This window comes from Aythya fuligula, chromosome 25 (genome assembly GCF_009819795.1).
Source record: "Aythya fuligula isolate bAytFul2 chromosome 25, bAytFul2.pri, whole genome shotgun sequence".
Taxonomy (NCBI): Eukaryota; Metazoa; Chordata; class Aves; order Anseriformes; family Anatidae; genus Aythya; species Aythya fuligula.
The window spans coordinates 4,465,077-4,488,328 of NC_045583.1; the positions used below are offsets into that span (position 1 = coordinate 4,465,077).

Consider the following 23,252-nt stretch of genomic DNA (forward strand, 5'->3'; position numbering starts at 1 on the left):
CCTCCCCAGCTCAGCCTGGGGGGAGCTGGTGGAAGGAGCAACGGGGTGGCAAAGCCTTGGCACTGCAGGTACCAGCTGGGCTCGTGTGGGGGCATCCTGGCATCTCCCAGGCAGTCATTTCTCCAGAGGGCCACGAGGTGGAAGCATTTTCCAAAAACTCCTGCGGTGCCCTGGGAGCGCGGGGCTCCTGCCTCTGCTTTCGGCAGGGGGGGCAGGACGGCAAAGGAGCGGAGAGGGGGGATGTGGGGTGGGGAAAAGACCTGAGAAGGGCTGAGCAGGGACACAGACCACAAGGGCAAGAGCCCCATCTCCTGGGAAGGGCTCCTGCAGCTGCCCATGGTGTTCTTTGCCTGCTGCCATCTCCAAATTGATGGGGATACCCCTGGGGGTCTCACCCATCCCGGCTGCAGGGATCTCCCAAAGCTCGGGGATCTCCCAGCCCAGGGGAAAGAGCCTGGTGTTGTGCAGCTCAGGGCTGGAGGGCAGCATTATGGGGCTGTGCACCATGCCCTGGGTCCCCTGTGCTTGCTCCACGCAGACAGCCTGCCTGGTGCTCACTGTTTGTGCAGCTCCTGAGCCCGGTTAGAGCCCAGACTTCTCTGAGATTTGACCAGGCTCCTCTCTTTCCCCTTCCAAACAGGACAGAGAATGGGATTTATGGCAGCTCTGTGGAACCCCCTTCCTGCCCAGAGGGGGGCCAACAGATATCCAGACTCCAGCTGCTCAGAGCCCCCAGCTCCAACCAGCAGCCTGTGAGCCTCAATCCCTCCTTGACTCCCACCCGAGGAAGGCAGCAGGGACCCATCCCTGCTTTTTAGGGTCTGGAAGCACCCAGGTAACCCAGCCGGGAGCTGGATTTACCTCTTGGCACATGCCTGCCACTGGCTCTGGGTGCTGAGTCACGGCCGCTCAGCTGCGCCTTATCAGCTGGGCGAGCAGGCAGCTGCTCCATCCCCTCTTGGCCCTCCCAGGAGGGCAGAAATCGCTGGCACCAGCCTGCCAGGAGGCTGTCGTGGCACAGCACACACCAGAGGTCCTGTTCCAGCCAGCAGAGCTCAGCCCATCGGCCAGGGTCCAGCACAAAGCAGGCTGCAGAGCCTCGGAGGGTCTCCTTACGGCCATCAGCATGACAGCATGTCATGCTGATGGCCGTAAGGTGCAGCATGACTACTCCTCTCCTGCAGATCCTCAATGCCGAAAATATGTCCCCGCAATGTTTTGTGAGAGATATAAATGGAGAGGATAAAGGAGTCAGCAGCAGGGAAATGGCACTGAGGTCTGCCTCCATCACAGAGGCTCCTGCCCAGAGCTCGGCCACCTGATTCCCATCACCCTTGGGCAAGTCCCTTCACCTCTTCTCTGCTTCTGCCTCTGCGGCCGGGCATTTCCTTATTAGCTGCGTGTGTGGAGGGGTTAAACATAGTAAAAACCCAGCAGGAGGTGATATACACAGACATCCAGTGGGTGCTGCGCTGCTCTGATAGATGCTCCCCCAGCTGGGAGGTGCTCAGCATCCAGATGTTTGGGGGGATGCTACAAGCAGCACCAGCTCTGGGGCAGGATTGCCCACCCGTGGCTGGCTCTGCTGCTCCCCCAGGTCCAGAGCAGCGAATTTGTTCCAGCATCCCCGCCTGTGACAGAGTGAATGTGCAGAGTCCGGCTCGGTATGCAGAAATGCCTTGACATTTAGCCTTCCCTTGCGTTTGTTTAATAAGTAAATAGCTAAAAATAAGTTGGTTATACCCAAGGGGCTTTTGAGAAGCACTAAAAGCAAGAGAGTGAAGGCTGAACGCTGGGTAACAGAACTGGTATTTTCCTCTCACTCTCAGTTCTACATCAAAGTACCTTTATGGGCTTTATTTATTCCTGGCTTGAATCAGCACGAGCACAAGGAGAGTCAGGCTCAGCAGCTGCAAGCACAGACCTCTTCTGTGGTGCTAATTGGTTTAATCTGGGAGACAAGAGCACAGGTTTACCCGGCACAGTCCTGCCTAAGCCCTGTGCCTTGGAAATGACTGCACAGACTGCGTGTCCCCGCGGCTTTCCCTCTGCTGTGGATGCTCAGAGCTCAGCGAGCCGAGGGCAGGATGAGGCTGAGGGCGTGTGTGGTGCTGGGCTGCAGCCTCCCCGTCTGCAGGGCAGGCAGCGTGTGTCAGGAGGGATCAGAGCCAGAAGAAGTCAGCAGGAAAGTTCCTCTGCAGCCTGCCAGGGAAGATGATTTCAGGCTGTGCTTCCAGCAGGTGAGCAGGAGAGGGGACCCAACACGCCGGGAGAGCACTTAGTGCCTGGGGAATGGCAGGGCCAAGGAAATCACAGCTGCAGACAGCTCCGAGGAGGCTCGTGCTGCAGGTTCTCCCCACAGCCTGCCTCGCAGGGGGCTGCATGCACCAGAAAATTGGTGTTTTCCTCCCTGCCAGGTACCCTGGCACCAGTTTAGCCCAGAGCGGAGCTCCTGGGATGCGGGCTGGCCCGCGAGGCTTCGTCTCTCCCCCCCCCAGGAATGTCTCTCTGCCCATCGTGACCTTTGCACGTCTGCAAACACACAGCGCACATGTTTGCTGGGAAGGACGGGGCAAGGTCCTCACCTGCCCTAGCCAGATTTATTTTCGCCCAGAAGAGAGAAAAGCAGCTGGGCACTTTTTGGGGGTGCTGCGGCTGCAGAGCCCTGCCCTGGCAGCTCCCCTCTGATCACAGCACCCTCAGCCCCAAAGATGCTGAAGAGGGAAGGGCTTGGGAAGGAAGAGTTTGGGAAGGAAGGGCTTGGGAAGGAAAGGCTTGGGAAGGAAGAGCTTGCTCTCAGCACGTGGCAGCCGTGGATGCGATTTTCCTCCTTTCAGCTAACCGCTGCCATCTGCTCCAATTCCCCGATTACAGCAGCAGGCGCCGGGGGAGAACATCAGCTCCAGCAGCAGTGACAGACCCGCGGGGGCTGGAGCAGCTCCCAGGCACCACGAGCTCGGCTGGCACATTCGTAGAAGGGGGTTGCACCCACTGCTCCCCCTGCTAAGCCCCCCTGGCCGTGCCCCTACCACTCCTGTCCTCCCCGGGGTGCATTGCTCTGTGCCCCCTCCTGTGCCTGTGTCTGGCACTGAGGGTCAAACCCTCTCTTGGCTCTCTTTTTTGGAAGCCTTCTCGCGTTTATCATCCCTCTCACGCCTGCATCGGTGTTTTGGGAAGCCAGAGCTGGGCTACATCACTCATTTGGGCTGAAAATAGCTAACAGGCTGCGAGGCAAGCAGCAAATCCTGGCGTAGCTTCCTGAGGCTGTCAAAGACAGCAGTGAGGGAGTCCCTTTCTGGTGACACCCAAGCTGTTCTTGCTGAACAGTGCCAGCCCGCTGCTGAGGCTCCTCCTTTTCCATCCATCCCTTGCTCCAGCAGCAGGCTGGGGAGAGCCCATGTAGTTCTCCAGCCAGACCTCCTGCACTGCCTAGGCCAGAGGTTGCACCCTGCTAATGGGGGTCTCAGTGGTTTGGGCTGGAAACCCCCCTGTGATGCTCTGCTCTGAATTGCAGAGTATTTCTTGTATGCCTGGTACCAAGGACTCCCACTTTCTGCTGTCAGGGAAGCGCCGGGTGCTTTGCTGGTGTTCCTGGTGCGCACTGAAGAGGAGAAGCACTTGGTCAGCTCGGTTTGCCGGGCACATCTCCCCGCAGAACTGTGACCCTGGCCCCAAGAGGAAGCGGATTTAAGTCCCTTGGGACACTTACTCATCTCTTCCAGGCAGAGCGGGGACGGGCTGCTCAGCCTGCAGCTCACCCTGCAAACTGCCTCGAAAAGGGAAGCTTGTCAGTGAGTCACTGGGATGGAGATGGATTGTTCCCTAAAAAAAACCCCATAACTTACCTCCTCCCTGGGCTTGCTTCATACAGGGTCATGAGGGACAAGGTCTGCTCCCAGGAGCAAATTCCTCTGGGGCTGGGTTTGGCTGCTTTCAAACTGCAGCAGCTGCCCAGCGCTGGCCCCTGGGCTCCTCTCTGCACAGCTCCAATGCTTCAACCTCCATGAAGCACCCGCCGAGCCCACCTGGAGACCTTCAGGCAGAGCACTTGTGCTCGGTTCCTCCAGGTTCTGTGGCCCTGTGAAGACCGGGAGGCTCTGCAGGACCTGAGTGTGCCGGGTGGTGCCAGCCCAGCACCTTGCCTTGCTGCAGAGCAGGGGGGGCAAACACAACCCTGAGCCAAATGTCGCACCCCAAGGCCAGGCTCACCTCCGATGGCACCCCTGGCAGGGCAGTGGATGCTTTTTCTCTAGAGATCCTTGCTGGGGGAGAGGGTTTTGTATCAGTTGTACTCTCTCTTGTATGTTTTTTTTTTTTTTTTTTTTTTGGCTTTGTCCATCGTGCCGCAGCAGTTGTGCAGCGGGTGCGCTTGCAGCAGGATCCTGGAGGAGATCCTTGGAGCATCTTTTGTACTTTCTCATAATTTGGCAGCTTCTGGTTGCTAAGTGCGTGGATCCCTGTCCTGGATTGGAGGGTTTGTTGTTATGGTGATGCTCCACGGACAAAATTAAGGGGAGCTGCCGGTGGATTCACCCGTTTGCTGTTGGCCTGATGGCTGTGTGGCCAGCTGTGTTTTGGCCAGCCCGGCTTTGTGGACGGTGACTTTATGTTGTGTGCAGCATGCAGCAGGCTGACTTGTGCAGCGATTTACGCTGCCAGCAGCTGCAAGGCAAGCGGTGCTTACAGGGAGCCAGGTCCTGCGTGGGCCAACAGCAGAACAGGGCTCAGCAGGGCTCGGGGTGAGTGTTGTAGGGCACCTGCAGGGTGACCTTGAGGAGCTCCCTTGGCACCGGGAGCAGGCTCTAGGCTGCATTGCAAAGGGACGATGAGCTTGCATCCCATTCTCCTGCAGCCTGTAAAATGGGAATAGCAAAATTCGTTGTGCCTTGCCCATACACGTAGCTGGAGTCCGTGGAGTTGCAGGCACCCAGCAGAGATGGGGTTTGTTGGGGTGGCTGTTGGGGTGACCTGCAGCCCCCGCACCCCTTGCTAACCCCATGCACGGTCACAGGTGCAGACCAAGCCTCATGTTGCAGCAGCAGAAACCTTCCCAAGGACAGCAGTGCTGCAGCCGCCCCCTCGGCACTCGGTCAGAGCAGATCCAGACGCACCAGGCTGGGCACTCAAGCACGGGGCCGTTTGCCCTCTTGCTTTAGCAGCCAGCCTTTAAAGCAAAGCACTCTGCTGCTGAACTGCAGCGCTGGTCTCCGGGCAATGATTTCCACATGCCTGCGTGTGCACAAGGGATTGCTGTCCACAGGCAGGGCAGGCATTGAACACATTTTCTTTCCATGACTCGCTGCCTGCGCTACTATTGAATGTCGGGGCAGCGCGGAGGAGAATTGCCGCCTGGATGCAGCAACTGTAAAATATTCCCCGCAGACCTACGCGCGGCCACTGGCCTTGGAGCAGCACACATGCGTGCCCATGTGAGTGTAGTGGTGGGGAAAACGTGCCTGTGAGCTGCTGGGGATCTGGGGGGATCCACAGCTCAGCCACGGCTCTGCGCGGAGGGGAAGGGAGCTTGGAAGGAGGCAGAAGGAAGCAGGTGAAATCCCCTGGAGCTGGCCTCTGCTTCCTCCGTGAGTCAAGCACGTTCGTGCTGCTATCGTTTTGCCCAGGCTCCAGTCTATGCTGTCGTCTTTAATATACTTCATGCGCTTACTAGGGTTGCCAGGACGTTTCCGTGACAGCGGTGGGCTGTGACAGGGGCTCCAAATTTCTCCCCAGCAAGATAGTGATGCCCAGAGGGCAGGGCACTGTTTGGTGACCATATATATCTTCCTCAGCTGAGTCTTACTGGGTCTGGAGCTTCGTTGTTCGGTGCATTTTTCCATGTTTGTTCCGTTCAGCTCCCTGCTGAGCACATCCAAACGCCTTCCCCTTTTTACAGGACTCGGCCCCCTGGCTTGGAGACCCGGCAGGTGAGCCCCACGCTCTGCAGCCTCTTGGGGTGGGTGGGCAGGGATTGAATTAAATGGGGGCTAACAGCTTACAACAAAAAATGGCATGTCCTTACACTGTTTGCAAGGGATGCTTTGCAGCGTGGTGACAGAGGCCAGGCTGCTCCCTTCCTCTTTGGTGCATCTGGAGGTGCCGTGGCCTCCTAGGTCGAACTAGATGGTTTTGGAGTTTTTTTTTCCAAGCTAAACAATCCTGTGATTATGATTCTCAGCCCTTTGCCATCAAAACTGAACAGCCGCAGGTCTGTCAGCCCCCTGCCCATCCCACAGCTGCCCTGGGCACTCTCCCTCCCCTCTCCCGAAGCCGGGACTGGATGCGGTGTCCCCGCTGGGGCCTCACCGCGAGGGAGAAAGGAGAGGATTTAATGCTTCTGGCTGGGAGCCACGCAGGGAGCATGCCTGGGGCAGGGCGTAGCTCTGCGAGATGAGTGCTGCCTTGGCCCTAGTGCCGTGTTCAGCCCTGCGGTGCTCCCACGGCCCCATCCTCAGGCAGGTTTGCACAGGGACAAGGGGTGACAGCGGTGTCTGGCACCCTCTGCTTGGTCCTGCACGGCTGGGACGTGCTCTCCCCATTGCCCCCAGGCTGTGCCAGCCCCTCGGCTTGCTGTGGTCTCTCCAACATCCCTGCAGCAGCGTCTGCTGAGAGGGAGGGTTCTGGAGAGGAACATCCCTAGCAAACCCCTTGGGTCCGTGATTAAAATGCTGCTCAGGATGCGGCAGCCTTCCCTGCTGCTCCCGAAAAACACCCCCGCCTGCACGCTGCCTGCAAACAGAGGCAGCGGCCCCGCAGCCCAGCCCTGCACCCGCTGTGTTTTATGGGCTGCAGGGGGGGAGGCAGTGCAAATGGGGCCAGTGGCAGGCGGAGCAGAGCCACCAGCCTGGGCTACGCGCATCGCAGCAACTCGGGGTGCAGCATCCGTTTGGATGGAGGCTCCCTGCTCCCTGCTCTCCTTCACACCCCGCTTCTTTCCCCTCCCCAGCACTGTCCACAGCTGGGCCGAGGAGCTGTTTGCAGAGGTGGGAAGCACAGCCCACGTGTCTTTAAGAGGTGCAATTTGTACCCAAAGGGAGAGTGCGAGTCAGCACTCCCTTGGCTGCAGCGGGAGGGTGACACACTAGGAAATGCAAAATGAGGAGAAGGATTTGCTGAGCGAAATCTCCCCCAGCATGAGCTGAAGTGAGCACAGCCATGGACTTACACAAAGTCTTGAAGTTTCCCAGCCAGTCCCACTTTTTTTGTAAAATACCCCTAACTGCAGCGATCCCATTTTCACCCCTGATCTCTGCTGGAACCACACGAGGCTGCGTGATTTCAGCGTGACAGTACAAAAGGGGAAAACAACAACCATGGAGCCTGAAGTAATTTCAGAAAAAAAAAAAAATCAGGAGAAGCAAGCATGCCTGCCTTCTGCTCAGCCATTAAGCTGGCGTGTTTGAAAAATGCCCTGCAGGCTCTGCCTTGCACCCGCACTGCTCCCCACTGCAGAGGCATCCACCGCTGGGTGCCAAGTCCAACAGCAGCGACCTCAGCCCGTGCTGCCCTTCGCAGAGCACACATTAAGGGATGGTTTGCTTTGGGCTATTACTGGTGGACCATCCCCAGCCCCGTTATGCAGTGTAAGTCTTGTTGGTACCATGTTTCTGTGCCTGGGAGCCGAGCTGTGCTCTTATCCCACGTGCTGGCATCCATCAGCCCTTCTGCCATCAAGCCTCACGGCACACGGCTCCAGGAATGGCTCTCAGTTGCCGGCTTTGCCTCTCCGCGTCCTCCTCCCAAAGTCATCCCTGTCGGGGTTACAGCGTTCCCTTCCTCGGCACGGTGACTATTGTGATTTATGGTTATGAGGGACGTCACGCACCGGTGGCAGTCTGCGTGACACAGACGCCCAGCTCGCGCCTCCGCCACTAATTGCGTGTAACGCTCCTGCCCTTTGCACGCTGCCTGGTTCTCTTGCACAGCTGGGCTCTCTGGCCATCTCCGGCCCGGGGGCTTCCTTTCCTTAATTAGCCATTGCTTGTGCTGGGGATCTCCTCTGATTTCTGGTTTAAAATGGACTTGCAGTGCCAGGTGGTCTGATGGGGCTGGAATGGAACAGCAGTTGTTGTGCCACGGGCTGCACCATGCTGGGAACGGCGCAGAAGCGTTGGAGACATCTGCCCCGGGAGCCAGCTCCCCTCCAAAGGGAGGAGAGGGCTGAGGATGTCACCATGGGCATGCCAAGCACGGCCGGACCGCGGGGCTGCAGCAAACGCAGCAAGCGAGCCAGTTTGTGCAGGCGGTGCCCTAAAGGGAGCGTGATGGCCAACGTCACACGGAGCTGCCGCTGACTGTGCAGCCCACATGACCGGGTACACATTGACCAGGGGTGAAGGCAGGGCAGGCTTCCACGCAGAGAGCCTGCACGCTGCACCTCTGGGGCTGCATCCTCTGCTGCTGCTCCCCAGGCCCTGCAGAGGAAAGGATGCGAATCCCCCGGTACAGGTGGGGCCGCAAGGAGTAAGCTGCTCACCCCCTAGCCCAGGGGAAGGTGTCTTGTCCCTGCTGCAAGTCATCGAGCCCCAACTGTGCTTGGGGCAACGTGCCTTGAGCTTGAAGTCCGCTCCTCGGGGGCAGTTCCAGTCCAGAGCCCATTTGTTCAGCCCTGCTGGGCTGAGTCTTGGCTCACGTGCCCCCGGGATGAGCTGGTGCCGGGTATTTTGCCCCCCGCACGGAGCGTTACTAAAGGGTTTAGGTTTTAGCTGGGTGTTGCCATGGGACAGGTTTAAGTGAACAAATAAAAGGGAGTTTTGAGCAGCCTGGAAAGCATCCCGGTCCTCCATGGGGGCTCAGCTCTTACGCTTCTGCAGTGCCATCTGTGCACTTCCCCGCTCCTCCGAGTGTCTCCCAGCAAAGTTGATGGTTCTAATATAGGAAATGAGAGTCAACAAGTCCCCCCGGACTCCCACGTTCAGAAAGGAAAAGGGAAAAAGGAGTTCTGGCAACAGCAGAACTAAATGAGCCCGAATTTGTCTCTTCTGGACAGCCTTCCTTGTGGACTCGCGTTGCCTGGAAGGAGCAGATCCCACATACTTCCTGGGATAGGATTTCTCCCCAGAGACCTTGTGCCTCCTCTCTTCCTCCTCATCAGCTCTGCTCTGGCCCCTGGGTCTCTGCTCCCCGTGCAGATGGATTTTGTCCCTTCCCTGCCTTCCCCAGCCACGTTAAACCTCCTGCGCATCCCTCAGATCGAAGCATAAAACCCATTAATTACAAAAACTCTGCTGACAGACAGGTCGGTCTGCGGAGGGAGGGCGAGGATTAATATAGCTGGGGATATAAGAAATTAATTAGTTCCAGACAGACAACGTTGGCACCTCCAGTCAGCCTGATTTATTTCCACGGCCCGTCTATTTTTGGCAAACGGGGAATGTTTGGCTAAATATAAGGCAATCATAAATAGCTGGCGTGGAAGGTGAGGCTGCCACTGAAGACGGAGCCTCGCTGGAGTGACGGAGGCTGAAATTCCCGGGGCTGCCCTCGGGTGGGGACCACGCAGCCATCCCCCCCCCCCCCCCTCCCCGGATCTCCCCTGCACCGGGCACCGACTTTCGGCGGAGCACCGGCACCTCGGGGCTGCCCCCACCGCCGGGCATCTGCCCCGGGACGAGGAGGAAGAGCCCGGGGGGGTGGAGGGGGGAAATTCCCGGCCCGCAGCATCCCGAGCACGGCCCCGAGCGGGCTCTGTTCGGCCCCGGGTTGCGGCGGGGAGGAGCCAGCACCGGCACCGGCACCGCGCCGGGTCCTGCGGCAGCACCGCTCCGGCTCCGGCACCGCTTCGGCTCCGGCACCACTCCGGTTCCGGCACCGGCATCGGTACCGGCACCTCTCCGGTTCCAGCACCGCCAGCGGGCACCACTCTGGTTCCAGCACCGGCACCGGCACCGCTCCGGCACCGACCCCGCTCCGGATCCCAGCACCGGCCCCGCTCCGGTTCCAGCACCGCCACCGGCACCGCTCAGGCCCCGGCACCGCTCCGGATCCCAGCACCACTCCGGATCCCAGCACCACTCCGGATCCCAGTACCGGCCCCGCTCCGGTTCCAGCCCCACTCCGGCCCCGCTCCTGTTCCCATCCCCGGCCCCGTCTCCGCTCCCAACCCCGGCCCCTCTCCGCTCCCGGTCCCGGTCCCGGTCCCAGCCCCGGCCCCGCTCCCCGCCCGGCCCCGCAGCGCCGCCCCCGCTCGGCCCCGGCCCCGGCGAGGCGGCGGAGGAAGGAGGAAGGAGGCAGCGCTGCCGCGGCCCGGTGAGTGCCGGGGGGAGCCGGGGGCGAGGGGGGGACGACCCCGAGCCGGGCAGCCTGGACTCGGGGGCTGGGGCTCCCTCTTCTGCTTTTGGGGCTGTCGGGGAGGGGACGGCAGAAGTTGGAGATGCGGTGAGGGAGGGTTCAGCTCCGGACCAAGTGCAGCAGGGATTTCCAGCGGGCTGCTCGCTGCTGGAGGAGATCCCCGAGCGCCTTTCGGTGCTGAGCGTGGCTTCGGGAGCCCTACCCGGTGCTTTTCCTTCTCTCAGCTCCTACCAGCGGGTGCTGTTTGCTGGGGGCCCAGCACGGGTTTGGGGGGCGAGGGTGGCCTGGAGGCTGCGAGGGGCGCGGAGCTGGCTCCAGGAGTGTGCAAGTTCGTGGGGCTGCTTGCAGGAGCCACACACTCTGCCCGGTGTGCTCCTTGTGCCCGTCGGTATCAGCCGTGTCCCTCCGAGGTGCCTGTTGCTGAGCCCCCGGGGTGAAGAGCAAGGAGCTCCCCCCAGGCAGGACCACGGGGAGCTGGTGTCCCTGCCCTGCCAGCACCCGTGCCAGTCTGCCTTTAACAAACCAGCTTTTCTCTCTGTGAAAATAAACTGGGAAGAGCCTGCAGGCTGCTGGGTGCGATGGTGGCACGAACTGTGAAAGGAGAAAGCATCGGAGATGGGCCTGGGGCTGCTGGCATGGGGCTATTTGTGCCCATCAACCAAATAAACCGTGCGGGGGGCGTGCTGGGGTTGGAAGAGTTTGAGGGGGGAGCTTTGGATGAGCAGCAGGCAGAGAGCTGGTGCTCCTGGATGAGGTCTGTGAAAGGGCCAGTGCCTTCGGGCAGGGCCTGTGTCCTGCTTTGATTTCCTCCTGGGTGGTAACGGGGCAGCACGTGGCGCTGCGATGTGTGCTAACACAGAGCTGAAATGGGGTAAATGCAAGCACAGCCTTGTCTTCCAGCCTCACGTGGTTGTGGCAGGGCACCTGGGTCACCCCATCCGTGCAGAGGTCGTCAGAGGCAGCTCCTGTGCTCCTGGGAGGGTTCCCCTGATGCAAACGCCAGGCTGTGGTGGCAGTCGGTCAGTTACTGTCATGGGGACACATCAGCAGTGCCTCACTCATGGGTCTCAAAGGATGTTCATAGTCCAGAGCATCCCTTCCTCCAGGAGATATGAGCACGTTGGTGGGACACGACACATCCAAGAGCTAGAAGCAGAAAAGGAAGAGGCAGGGATAGAAGCTGGGAACCTGGCCTTGAAACCCTTTGTGTGTGAGGCATCCAGCTCTCTGTTTGCTCTGATTTTCAGACTCTCTTTGACTGTCATGCCAGAAGATTTCTGTGCCAGTTTTGGTGCCTGTACTGCAGGACCACTTCCTTCTGACGGGAGGGTTTGCAGAGCTCACAGATTTGTTCCCAGGCACCCAGACTTATGCACAGGATCTGAATGAAGATAATTAATAAATCAGCAGTGGAACAACCTCCCCAGCAATGACTGGGAGTTCCTCCTCTCTTGACTGCTTGAAAAAGAGCAGAAATGTTACGGCTGAAGAGCAGCACTCCAGCAATCTGACTGTCCCTGGCCGTGCCATGGATTCTCTCTGACCTTGGACCCGTCGCTGTACCCCCATGTCCGAGTCTCCATCTGTTAACACTTGACCTTGCTTTGTTCTCACAGGTTTGCTCCCTGAGATCTGTAGAGCCTTGGGATGCTGGCAGAGATAGGCATGGAAGCACTAAAATACTCGTTTCAACTCCTGAAGGTCCCTTTCACCAAACAAGCTCCCTTTGTGGTCCCTTGAATGGACCCTTCACGTAGACTTCGCTGGCAAGAGCGTGACAAAGCGCAGCGAGGGTGTCCCATAGCCAGGCATTACAGGTGACCGAAATGCAGCAGATCTGCCCTTTCTCCTGGCTTCCAAAGTAGCTGTTTTAAATCTTTAGCTGCTGCCTTTCGTGTGCACTTACTGCCGCCGTGGCTGTGTCTGTCACAGCTGGGCACGGCTGGGGCACAGCCCTGCAGGTTTGGCCTTCTGCTGCTGGCACTGTAACCCGACAAGATAGATGAAGGCAGCTTCACTTTGCGTATGGGAAAGTGGAGAGACAAATGGCTTGCTCCAGGTGCAGCAAGGAGCCTGTGGCAGTAGGGGAATTGGATTTTGACCTCCCAAGTCCCCAGAATCCCTCCTTTTGCTCTGTCCTATGTGGTGCCCCCCACCACTTGGTGAGACAGAAACCGGTGTATTTACTTCACGTATGTCGTGTGCATTAAGGTATTAATGCTGCAGTTCCCACTGAAACCACCCCCTTGGTCTGGCCTTCTGGAGAGAAATCAATGTTTGGTCATTCCTTGTAAACCCCGAGACATTCCTCTGGCTTCCTTACAGACCTGAGGTTTGGGCCAGGAGCTCTGAGAATCTCCAGAAAACCTGGGCTGTATGTTTGGAGTCACGTCCAAATGATTTTAGGAGTTGCCAGGAAGGTTTATACTCACTAAAGGCCTCCCAGTTTCTCATTCCACGCTCGGGAAAACCGAGGCAAAGCAGCAGCTCCATGGCACTGGCAGCAGGACAGGGACTCCGGGCTCTGGGGACAGCGACAGAGCTCAGAAATGCTCCGAGCCCAGCTTGGAGCGAGTTTCACTCTGGGCAATTAGTAAAACCCCGAGAGGTCAGCTCTGCCCCTGCTTGATGACATGCCCTTGGTTCGCATCCATACAGATAGACAAACAAGAAAAGGTCTCCATTTAAAAGGCCCTTTAACCGCTTTGAGCAAACTCTGCCCAGGCAGGGGTTTGACCTGCTGAATTTGCTTTTCTCCAAATTAACTCACTTCTGCTGTTTGTAGAGGGAAAACTGATAGCAGAAAGCAACCTGTTGATTAATGTAGATGTGAAAGGCTAGATTACAATCGGGTGAACAATTAACTTTGCAGAGTCGATCTGTAATCAGATGAAGCATCTTTTGCTCTCTCTTACCATGCCTAATCAAGGTTTCTTTTCAGGTAGCGTTTTGCCCGCAGCCAGCACTGCTCATCTGCTGCTTGTTTGCTCAGCCACTCACAATCTCAGCTCCTATCTTTGTCTAGCCAGCCTGGCTGAAAAAGAAGCCAGTGCAAAATTGTTTCCAAGCCACAGAGCAGAGCAAGCAAGCCTCCAGAGATGGCTGGGGTTGGCCTGTGCTGCTGACACCACTGCAATATCTCATCTCCTTTGATTCCTTCTTTGCCTCCCTCCTTTCACGTGGCTTGTTTGTGCTCCATCTCCGATCTGAGATCGGTATTCTCTTGCCTTCTGTGTCTCCTTGCTGGGTTTAGGGATGAGCTCCGAGCCACCACAATTAAGGCTCCACTTCTGCAGCCAGGCTTGGTGCTCTGCATTCCCACTGGGAAAAGCCCCCAGGGCTGATCCCTGCTGCACCCCTGACCCTTTTTGCACCTGAGCAGCAGCTGGGCTCCTGCTAAAATTCTCACTCCTGTGCTGAATGCTTAACGACCCACAGCTTTAAGAGCTGCAGGAACACAGGGCACAGAGCAGGAGGCTGCCCCAGGTTTTGGGGTAGTTGGATTTGGGCACTTTTTGCTTGTGATGTCTCTGTGCCACCATCTCCTATTAGGTACTGTCCATATCACACTAGGGGGCTGGGAGGATAAATAACTTGCAGAGTGCTCACCCTGTGGAGCTGAGGGCTGTTTGACCTCTGTTTTCAAAGATTCATGTTCCTTGCTTTTTTTTTGGAAGCAGGTCTCCCAGAGCAGCTCAGGTGGGGGCATTTCAGAGCATCCCTGGCTGCGCACAGACCGCTGCGATCTGTCCCTGGGCCTGTTGCTGACCTGCTGGGAGCCTGGCCCTCTATTGTGCTTCCCTTTTATCTCCCTTTGTGGATTTAAATCAGGAGCATTTGGAAGCAGGGACAGCTTCTCATCGCTGCCTTTTGCACAGCAGTCCTCGGTCTCTGGGGCCAGCGTAATGAAAATAATCCATAACTCCAGCAGCGAATTTCTGGTGCAGTGCCATCGGTGCCTGGTACCGGCCACCTCTGGCAGTGCTGTGGGAACACAGGGCATCATCGGAGCTGTTAGTGCCGGTGATGCACAGCAGAGGAAGTAAACAGGATGGAGCTGTGTGGGATTTGCTGCCCTTTTATTAGTATATGGGAAGGGAAGGTGAAGGTGCACGGCTTCTCTGTACCTGGAAGGAATGTTACTGCTAATGAGGGCACTTTGTGGCCAATTAACGGAGCATTTAATCCAATTATTGTGTTACTCTTCGTTTGCTACACCCATACAACTCACCCTCATGACACCCTTGAGCTGGCACTATCATCTTTGTTTATCAGATGGGGAAACTGAGGCCCGGAGCATATTCCTGGCCCTGGCTCCCAAACCTGAGGTCTAAGCAAGCCTCGAAGATGTGCTGCTTTGTGCTGGGCTGTAGCTGAGCGCTGGGGTCTGGGGAGGTCTCCCAGAGGGACACTGCTGTGACAAGAATTTTATTTCTCTTCTGGGCACCTGTTCAGCCTTTCCTCACAACCTGACATGCAGGGAAATGTTTTATTGCAGAAGGCTTCTGCGTGAACCCGCTCCCCCTCCCTCTCTTTCTTCTCCAACCTCTGCAATGCCTGGCTGATTCCTTTAAAACAACCCCAAATTCCCCAGCTGGGGGCTTTGGAGCAGGGCAGGGGGCTGGGTTTGGCTGGGTTCACAGAGTGCTGCTGTGGGTTTGACGACTTTTAATTGGATTGCTAAATTAGAAAGAGGAGACTGTTGAAGCCGATCAGAAGCACTGCAGCCTCGGAACAAATCAAAATGTGCCTTTTTTGGGAAGCAGAAACACTCCAAGCCTTCTGCTTGTTTCTGCCACTTCTCTATTTTGATTGAAGCAGTTTATTTCCACTCCGTCTAGTTAATTACTTGATAAGCGTTAATAGGCTGGGACCACTTGGGGGCTGTGATTTATGATCCCCACTAGATTTAGCTGCACCCTCCCTCACTGTTGCTCCTCTGTCGTGCCCGCTTCTCCCCGCGCTGCCCACTCTTGGAGCCGTCTCTATTTTTAGTTGCTGAATCTGATGAGGTTTGTGGACGGGAGCCTTAACTCTGCGAACATGCACGCGCATACAAATTCACGTATGGAGGTTTTTTTTTGTTGTTTCTTGTGCTCCAGCACGGAGCACCCCTGGGAGCCTGGTTTTACGCTGCCTAGAGTGGCTTGAATTATCTGGGGGAAAGCTTCTTAGGCTGGCAGCTTATGCAATGAGCCTGTGCTGGAGCAAGTGCTGCTGATCTGTGGGTACCAGGGACATAACTGGGGGTCTACAGTAGCACTTTGGTTCCTCTTTTTGTCTTTCAGACTCTAAATATCTAAAATTGCCCAGAGAAGCTGTGGGTGCCCCATCCCTGGAAGTGTTTAAGGCCAGGCTGGATGGGGCTGGTGGGAGGTGTCCCGAATTGGGTGATCTTTAAGGTCCCTTCCAGCCCAAAGCATTCTGTGATTCTATGAAAATCTGGTTTGAAGGGTGTTGTAGCTGCTCAGGTGACCTCTTTTTACCCAGGAAATGTCCTCCTGCTGCACCTGCCTGTGTCAGTGTGTTAAACTGCTCCATGCCACGCTTAACCAGGCACCCGAGTGCAAGTCAGCGCTGCCCTGCTGAAGTCAGGGGACCCACAGCAGCAAAGGGCGTGGTGATTTTGCCACCAGCTAAGGCTGTGAGCATCGCAAATCCTCTCCAGTTTCATTGTAGGATCTGTGCTGTGATGTGTGCTGTCACCTAGATGGCACGGAGGGCTAGAAGCTACCCGCTCGTTTCTGCAGTGCCAGCAGCGCCGGTGGCCTGGCAGGGAGCGTGCTGCCGAGGCTCAGGCAGGGTCTGCTCCCAGAATGCCAAATCAAGGCAGCCAGGCTCTATAAAGAGCAGAATGAAGAAGAAAATGGTGCTGAGGTAGTGGTCTGGAGGCCGGATCCCGTGCTAGATGTCCTGGATGCTTTTCCTGGCTCTACCCGCTATTTGGGTTTGGGTGAGTTCGGTCCCATCCCATCTCCAAGAGGGGAAAGTGGCCAAATTCACTGCTTGGCTGAGGTATTGGTGAAAGGCTTGGCTGTCCTCAAACAAAGTCATCAGAGGGGTGAGGAACTGCTCCTGTGTTACTTTAGGCATAAAAACCTTTCCAGCATCTGTTCTTCGTGCCTCAGATGGGAGCAGTGATTTAAGAGCAAGGAGAATCTGCTACGGATGTTCCCAAGGGCCGGTCAGCTTGTAATTATTAACTAACTACTGCACAGTAATTGCTGTGCCACAGCCTGCAGGAAGTACGGGCGGTCAGGAACAAGCTGTATCTCACAAATCCCAGCCTGCTCTTATCTGTCCTTTGTATTTTGCCCATCCTGGTGGTATCGGACTTGCAGCCCTGCCCGTCAGGCTCCCAGGAGGGACGTACCCAGCTGGGTACCTCTGCCTGCTCTTTGCTTTCAGTGTTTGCAGCCAGGGGACTGAAGGCCAGTGTTCATCCAGAGCAGGGAGCAGCCGCATCCCGGGCGGAGGCAGCAGGGAGAGCCTCTCCTGCAGGTCTGCCAAGGTCCTGCTTGAAGAAGACCACATCTAGGGGCGAGCTTTGCAGCCCTTGTGATCTGCCTCTACAACGGCAGCATTGATACCGTGTGTTTTGGGAGCGTGGCACTGGCCAGAGGAGGGAAACGAGCAGCCCCGGAGGCTGAAAGCCTCCGTTTGTCCCGGGAGCAGGTTCAGGGCTGCCAGCAGAGCTGCACCGGGGGGACTGCCCATGATGGCACGTGCCCCGAGCAGAGCTGAACATCCTTTGGGGTCCCAGGGGACCCTGCAGAGCCCGTGTCATCCCTCACAGCAGATGGAACAGGGGCAGGACCCATGCAGAGCCCATCAGCTGGCACAGCCCTGGTGTATTTTGCTTTTAGAGGAAGAGCAGGAGCCTGAAACGCTGCCCGGTGCGGAGGAAACCTCTGCAGGGCCAAGTCACACTGCAGGCTTGTGTGGTCGAGGCAAGAAACCCCAAAGGGATGGCTCAGACTGCCCCGATCGGAAGAGCTAAGGGGTTTGTTTTTCCGCCTGTTTGGCTTTTGATGCAAGGCAGAAAACTGCTCTGACGTGGGGTGGAGGTTGGGGAGGATGGGCTGCCGGGGCTGCCGCAGGCTGGATGAAAAGTCCTGCTCAGCACCAAGGGCTGTGGCCGAGGGGACGTGGGGACACAGGGACCAAAGCCACAGCAGCACGGTTTGAGCATTGCATTTACCAGGTGCCTCCAAATTATTTTTCAGCCCTCTGAAGGGGCTCAGAAGGGTTGGGATGGTTTGGAGCACCTGGGCAGCCTCCCAGCACCTGGGTTTTTAGGCAGCAAACTCTATTTGCAGTGTAAATCGGTGTGCGTGAGATGGGATGAAGAGGGGAACCTCACCTGCTTGGGAGCCTGGAGGAGGCAGAACCAGCAGTTCTAATGCTTTTTGGTTGTACCCAGCACCAGCAGCACAACCCTCCCAGCACCATCCATCCTCCTGCTTCAGCAGTAACCCTGAGAGCCCCAGCAGAGAGGAGCTCTCCTGGTTGCTGCCCTGTCCCTAGGGACCTGGGACTGGGGTGTGCTGTGCTGCCCAGAGCCTCCCAGCCCTAGGCTGCAGCTCCACGGGGATGGGAACGCGTTTCCTCTGCGCAGGAGGTGTGGAGAAAAAGGCCCACGTCGGTCGTTTTTAATTCCCTGAAAGCGTGGCACAGTATCTGAGGGAGAAGGTGTGTTTTTATAAATTACCATTAGCAGCGTGTGTTCTATTTAAGTACTTAATCCCTTCCAATCCCTTCCTATTAACGATTAATTGTGCAACTAATCGCACCATGATAGCGGCACTGCGGGCCAGGGGGTTGCGGTGGGCGCAGGCAGCACAGGAGAGGAGAATTGGGTGGGAGGGGGCGGCACGGCTCAGCTGACGGCCTGCCGTGTGAACACCGGCCAAATCTCCTGTCTCTTTGGGTCTCAGGATTATAATCCTTCCTTATCTCGAGCGGTTTCTGTGAGGCACACGGCTTATCGGCTTGTGAGGCAGGAGAGGAGCAGGGCTGAATACAAGTGAGCGAGCTTGGAGCGCTCCTGCCTGATGTAGTCCCTTCTCATCTCCCTTTCTGAGCCTGGAGCCCCCTGGACTCTACCAGCCTGTTGCTGAGCACCACGTGGAGGTGTGGGCATGCTCTGATTTTGGGGGGATACGTCTGAAATCATTTCAGGCCTGCTGGTGTCCTACAAGAGGCCAGGAGGATGCAGGCCACAGTGTCCACTAGCTCCTACCCTTCCCTAGCAGTGCCAAGGACTGGTGAGCCCAGCCGTGTGCTTTCCTGCAGAGATCTCCCTCCCTCCCTCTCTTCCCCTCTGTTTATCTCGTTCTGCACTCTGTTATCTCCCCCAGCTTCCAAGACTCGTGCAGAAATGCCTTGAGTTTGTCAAGGACGACGAAGCTGGGGGAGCCCGAGCCAGCCTGCAATGAGAACTGCAGGGGGGCCGAAAGAGGAGCAGGGAGGGGGCTTGGGAGGGAAGAGATGACATGGGAGGGGAAAACAAGGTTCAGAAAATAGAGATTCTGTTAAAAACCACCAACTGCACTTGCTTTGTCTGCCATTCTCGTGACTGACTCCGCAGCTTTCAGGACGCCAAGCTGGGGCCTGGCTTGGCAGAGCAGACGTTATTTACAGTTTAATACGGAACAAGGTTTATCTAAACAGTGAGCGCTCGCCGAGTTCCCAGATATGCATGAAATGTTGCCCTCCACGGGGAAGTGAGCAGAGGTTCGCAGGCACCGAGGCGTGTTTAATCTGTTTATACATCTGGGAGATCTCCCTCTGGTACCCAGGCAGGTCGGCGTGGGGTTTAGCATGAAAATCTGTGGTGGTGGGGGTTAGCTGCAGCTGGATGGGTTCCTCTGAAGGACAGTGGGGTTCCCTGGAAGGCAGCACCTGGGATGTAGCAGGACAGTCCAGGCTGCTGGCACGTCTCGTCCTGGGCTGCCAGGAGACGTCAGGACATCTGGGGACATGAGGATGAGGAGCAAAGCACGGGGAGCTCGCTGCATCTCGCACCAGCCTCCTGCCTTTCTGCTCTCCTGGCTCTTCCACTGGAAGCTGGTGGAGGGGACGAGGGCGTTACTGAGAAGGGTTGAGGCTGTTACTAAGAAGGGTTTTGGGGTCTGGGCACAACCTGGTTGGCAACCCCCAGACCTCAGGCACGTGGAGCTGCCCATCTCCTGGCGACTGCTGTGCTCAGATCCCATCTGGAGCTGCACCATCTGAGGACCAGGTTCATTTGCTTGCGCCGGTTGTTCCCTGAGACATTTGCTACTGTGAAAATCTGTTTGTTTCTGCGTTATTCCTTCCCTGCGTGTGGCCCAGACAATGTCTGGTTTTCGCTGCGCTGCCCAGCCCCTGGCTCTTTGCAAAGTGGTTCATGCGCAGAAAGAAGGCGCCCGGCGTTCTTGCAGCTGTATCAGCACTGAGATCTGGGAAGCCACGGGAGGAGAGGAGGAGAGGAAGGGACACTCGGCTCCCCTCAGAGCCCAGAGAGAAGCTGCCAGCTTCAGGTTGGGCTGGGGGCACGGGGGAGCCCAGCACCCAGGCAGAGCTCTTGCAGAGTCCGGTGCCTCGTAACCCATCTCACTGGGATCCCCAGCAGCCACCTGCAGGTTTGGGGGGCTGCTTAACACCCCCCTTGCTGCTTCAGAGGGCTGCTCAACTCCCCCCCCCCCAGCCCTACAGTGCTGCCCCCGGCTGGGGCTCAGCACCGCTGCGGGAGCCCTGGTAAGAAGGGGCTGAAAGGGCTCACAGCATCGCTGCTCCCATCCTGGAGGAGATGGGGATGCCAGGAGTAATTACAGCCCGTGCTGTGCTTTGAAATCCTCCGATTCCTCAAGCGTTGGCTCCTTGTGCTCCTACCTGTGTGGCTGCGTCTCCGAGCAAGAAACGCACAGGCACACGTGCGCAGAGCCCTCCGAGGATGGGTGCACAACTGGTTTAAGATTAAATACCAGATTAGCGCAATCCTTGGCAGGGAAGCAGACTTGCAGTGTTTGCTCGCTACCTTGCTATCATGTGACTGTTCCGGAGCTTTAAATAAAACAGATTTGAAGCCCTGCTGCAAGGAGTTTTATGTGCCTAATGCAAGGCGGTGAGACCGCAGCTGCGGGGCGCAGGGCTGGGGAGAACCCCCCAGCAGCTGGTGCCGGGTCGGGGAGCAGTAGGCCAGGAACACCGGCTCCTTTCATTCATTTCTTTTCCTGTTGCTGCAGAAAGATCCGTCCACGTGTGCCGTGGGGCTGCTTTATTAGCGGGGTTGGCTCCAAGGAGCTCGTGGGTCTGAGCTCACAGTGGGAGGAAGGCGCCTTAATCCCCCACGGAGCCGTTTGCGGAGTCTCTGCAGCTCCTCCCCGTGCCAGGCTGGGTGCACGAGGTGGTGTTTTACCTCCCGGGGGGCTGAGTGGCACAGACCCAGGTATCTGCAGTGGGTGGGGAACACGAGGGGCAGAGGGAGGGTTTGGAAGTGAGGTTCGTGGCAGCAGAGCAGGGCAAGCTGGACTCCGTGCGCTTTTATCTCCTCTCCTCGAAAACGCATGGAGAAGAGCGGAGCTACTCATTGCTCTGAGTGCTTGTGGTGGTGCTCCTTACAAACGTTGGGCTTCTGGCTTTGATAAAACTATTTTCTCTGGAAAATGAGGTCATGCCAAGACCCTTTGATGCCACACTGCCCCTGGTAAAGCTTTTTGTGGGAGTCTGGCCCTTGTTTCTCCTCTCCACCTTTTTGGTGCGTGCTGTTTGCTGTCCCCCTCCGTTTCCTCCGACGTAGTTGCGTGGAATTTGAGAAATGCGGCATCGGGTGTACAGGATGTAATTTGTTTCCTTAAATACCCTCCCAGGAATGCCTTCAGCAGAGGACTGGGCAGGGCTGTGCGATCCCCCAGTGTGGCTTTTGGAGCAGGGACAGCGTGGCACCAGCCGTGGTGGTCATGGCCATGGGCAGCAGGTCCAAGCCCCTGCCTCTGGCTTCCCTCAGCCTTTGCTGGTGGCCTTCCTTGCAGCCCTGTGCCAGGAAGAGAGGGCTTGGTAGATGAAAGTAGGGGTAAAGTTGGAGTATTTTCTGGTAGGGAGATGGCTGCTCCTGTTACCGCAGCAGGAAAGCAACTCCTGGCTTTCCGTGAGCTCACCTGCGTGGCAGTTGCAGAGCAGCGTACGAGCTCGCAGCCTGGGGAGCTCTGTGTGGGCTGGGGAGGGAATGAAAGCTCCAATTACAAAAAGACAAGGAAAGAAAACAGCAATTAAGAAGCCGGCAGACTCTGCGTACCCCGTGCTGGGTGTGGGTGGCAGCGTGGTGCGGCTTCCTCCAGCGGCACAGAGCCGCAGGTGTGCTGGGGGGAGGCTCGGAGGGGCTTGGTGCTCCTGCACCAGGGATCCCCTCCTGCATGGATCCTCCTCCCACCTGTCAATAAAGGCAGGGCAGGTGCTGACAGCCTGAGCCGCAGGTTAAACCACTGCTGGAGAGAAAAGAAGGGGCTTTGTGCTGCTGACAGCGAATTTCGTTGGCAGCTGGAAGCTGGCACCCCCCTGCGCTGGCTCTCTGAGCTGCCTGGGACCTCTGACTGCCATGGGGGGGACAGCGTTTGGTTGGTGCTTTGGGAGCATTCAGTGGGCTTGGTGGACACTTTCTTGTCTGCGCTTGTATATTTGGAAGCCTTCCAGCATTTTGGGACGTGATGCTGGGAGAGGGCAGCACAGAACCCCGGATCTCAAGGGGCTCTTGAGGTGCCGGCGGGCGTCCCAGCGAGTTCCTGGTGGCACAGCAGGAAGAGCCAACCTGCCTGGGGTGCAGTCTGGGTGCTGTTAGTTGACTGTCAGCCAGTAACCAGCTGAGTGTCATAAAAGGCAAGAACCAAGCTGGCTTTTGCTGCGAGTGTTCCTCTCCGGTAATTACTTGTGCTGCTCTCCCAGCAGCTGCTCGCCACGGCGTGATGCTTGGCAGGGACGCGCCTGCTGGGCAGGAAAAGGGTGAGAGGAGAACGTGGTTCATGGAAAAGGGGTGACAGTAGCTAAATGTCTTGCAGCAGATCAGCAGCACCTCCAGGAACACACCCGAGCTGTAAAGCGCTGCTGCCCTGGCTTTTTGCCTCCAGACAGCTCATTACAGCCCAGGTCTCCTGGCCGTGGTGTGGCACCGTGGGGCAGTGCTGCCATCGTGGTGAGTGCTGCCAGTGGGACGTGTGCCCTGCATGCCCAGCTGACAGCAAATTCAACCTCAGTAACTTCAGTAGCTCCTGCTGCAAGATGAGCATCAGAGGGAGCATCCCCTGGAGCCCAACGCAGCCCTGGCTGGCTCTGAGACAGAGAAAGTCGTGCGGTTGTGCCGAGACTCGTGCATCTACTGCTAGTCCTGAGGGTCTGCTCTGCAGCTGGAGCCAAGCAGCAGCAGCACTTCATCTGCTGGAGCACGGGATGGGCTGACGGACACCGGGCTGCTCATCCCCTGGAGACAGTGATGGTACCAGAGGGATGCTGGCACGGGCACCTTCGGGTGGCTCTGTGTGGCTCCCAGGCAGCAACAAGGCAGGCATTGAGGTCCTGCTGCAGTGGGCGAGCTGCTTGCTATCAGCCTATTGTTGATGCAGCCGAACACTGGACACTTCTCTCAGGTTGTCCTCTGCCAAGGAATAAGCACCCAGTGTTCGTGGCTGCCGGAATAATGAGGGTCATTTTAGTGCCCTCCTGGGCGCTGCCCTGATCTCATCACGGGCCGGGGAGGGAAGAGCCAAGGGAGAGCTGCCGGCTGCACCACGCAGGGCTGCGGGCACGGCAGGAGGCAGAACAACCCTCCTTTGTGCGCTCGTGTTACTGGGCTCATTGTCAGCACTGAGACAACCGGGAGCGGAGCCGCGTCAAGCAGAGCGGCGGCGATTTCTGCTCCCAGCCGTGCATCAGGCACCGGTTATAGGTTATAGGTTCTAGAAAGGCTGGGGCTGCGGGAAGCTGTCTGTAGC

The 23,252-nt window shown here is 57.5% G+C and overlaps 1 protein-coding gene across 1 annotated transcript in view; it reads left to right on the top strand.

Moving 5' to 3' along the window:
• The first annotated feature begins 10,208 nt into the window (after positions 1-10,208).
• CDK18 (cyclin dependent kinase 18) overlaps positions 10,209-23,252 on the top strand; it is a 28,698-nt gene continuing 15,654 nt past the window's right edge. The window contains exon 1 of the mRNA XM_032203439.1: positions 10,209-10,245. The gene's annotated coding sequence lies outside the window, so the exon portion shown is untranslated. The remainder of the gene's footprint in view (positions 10,246-23,252) is intronic.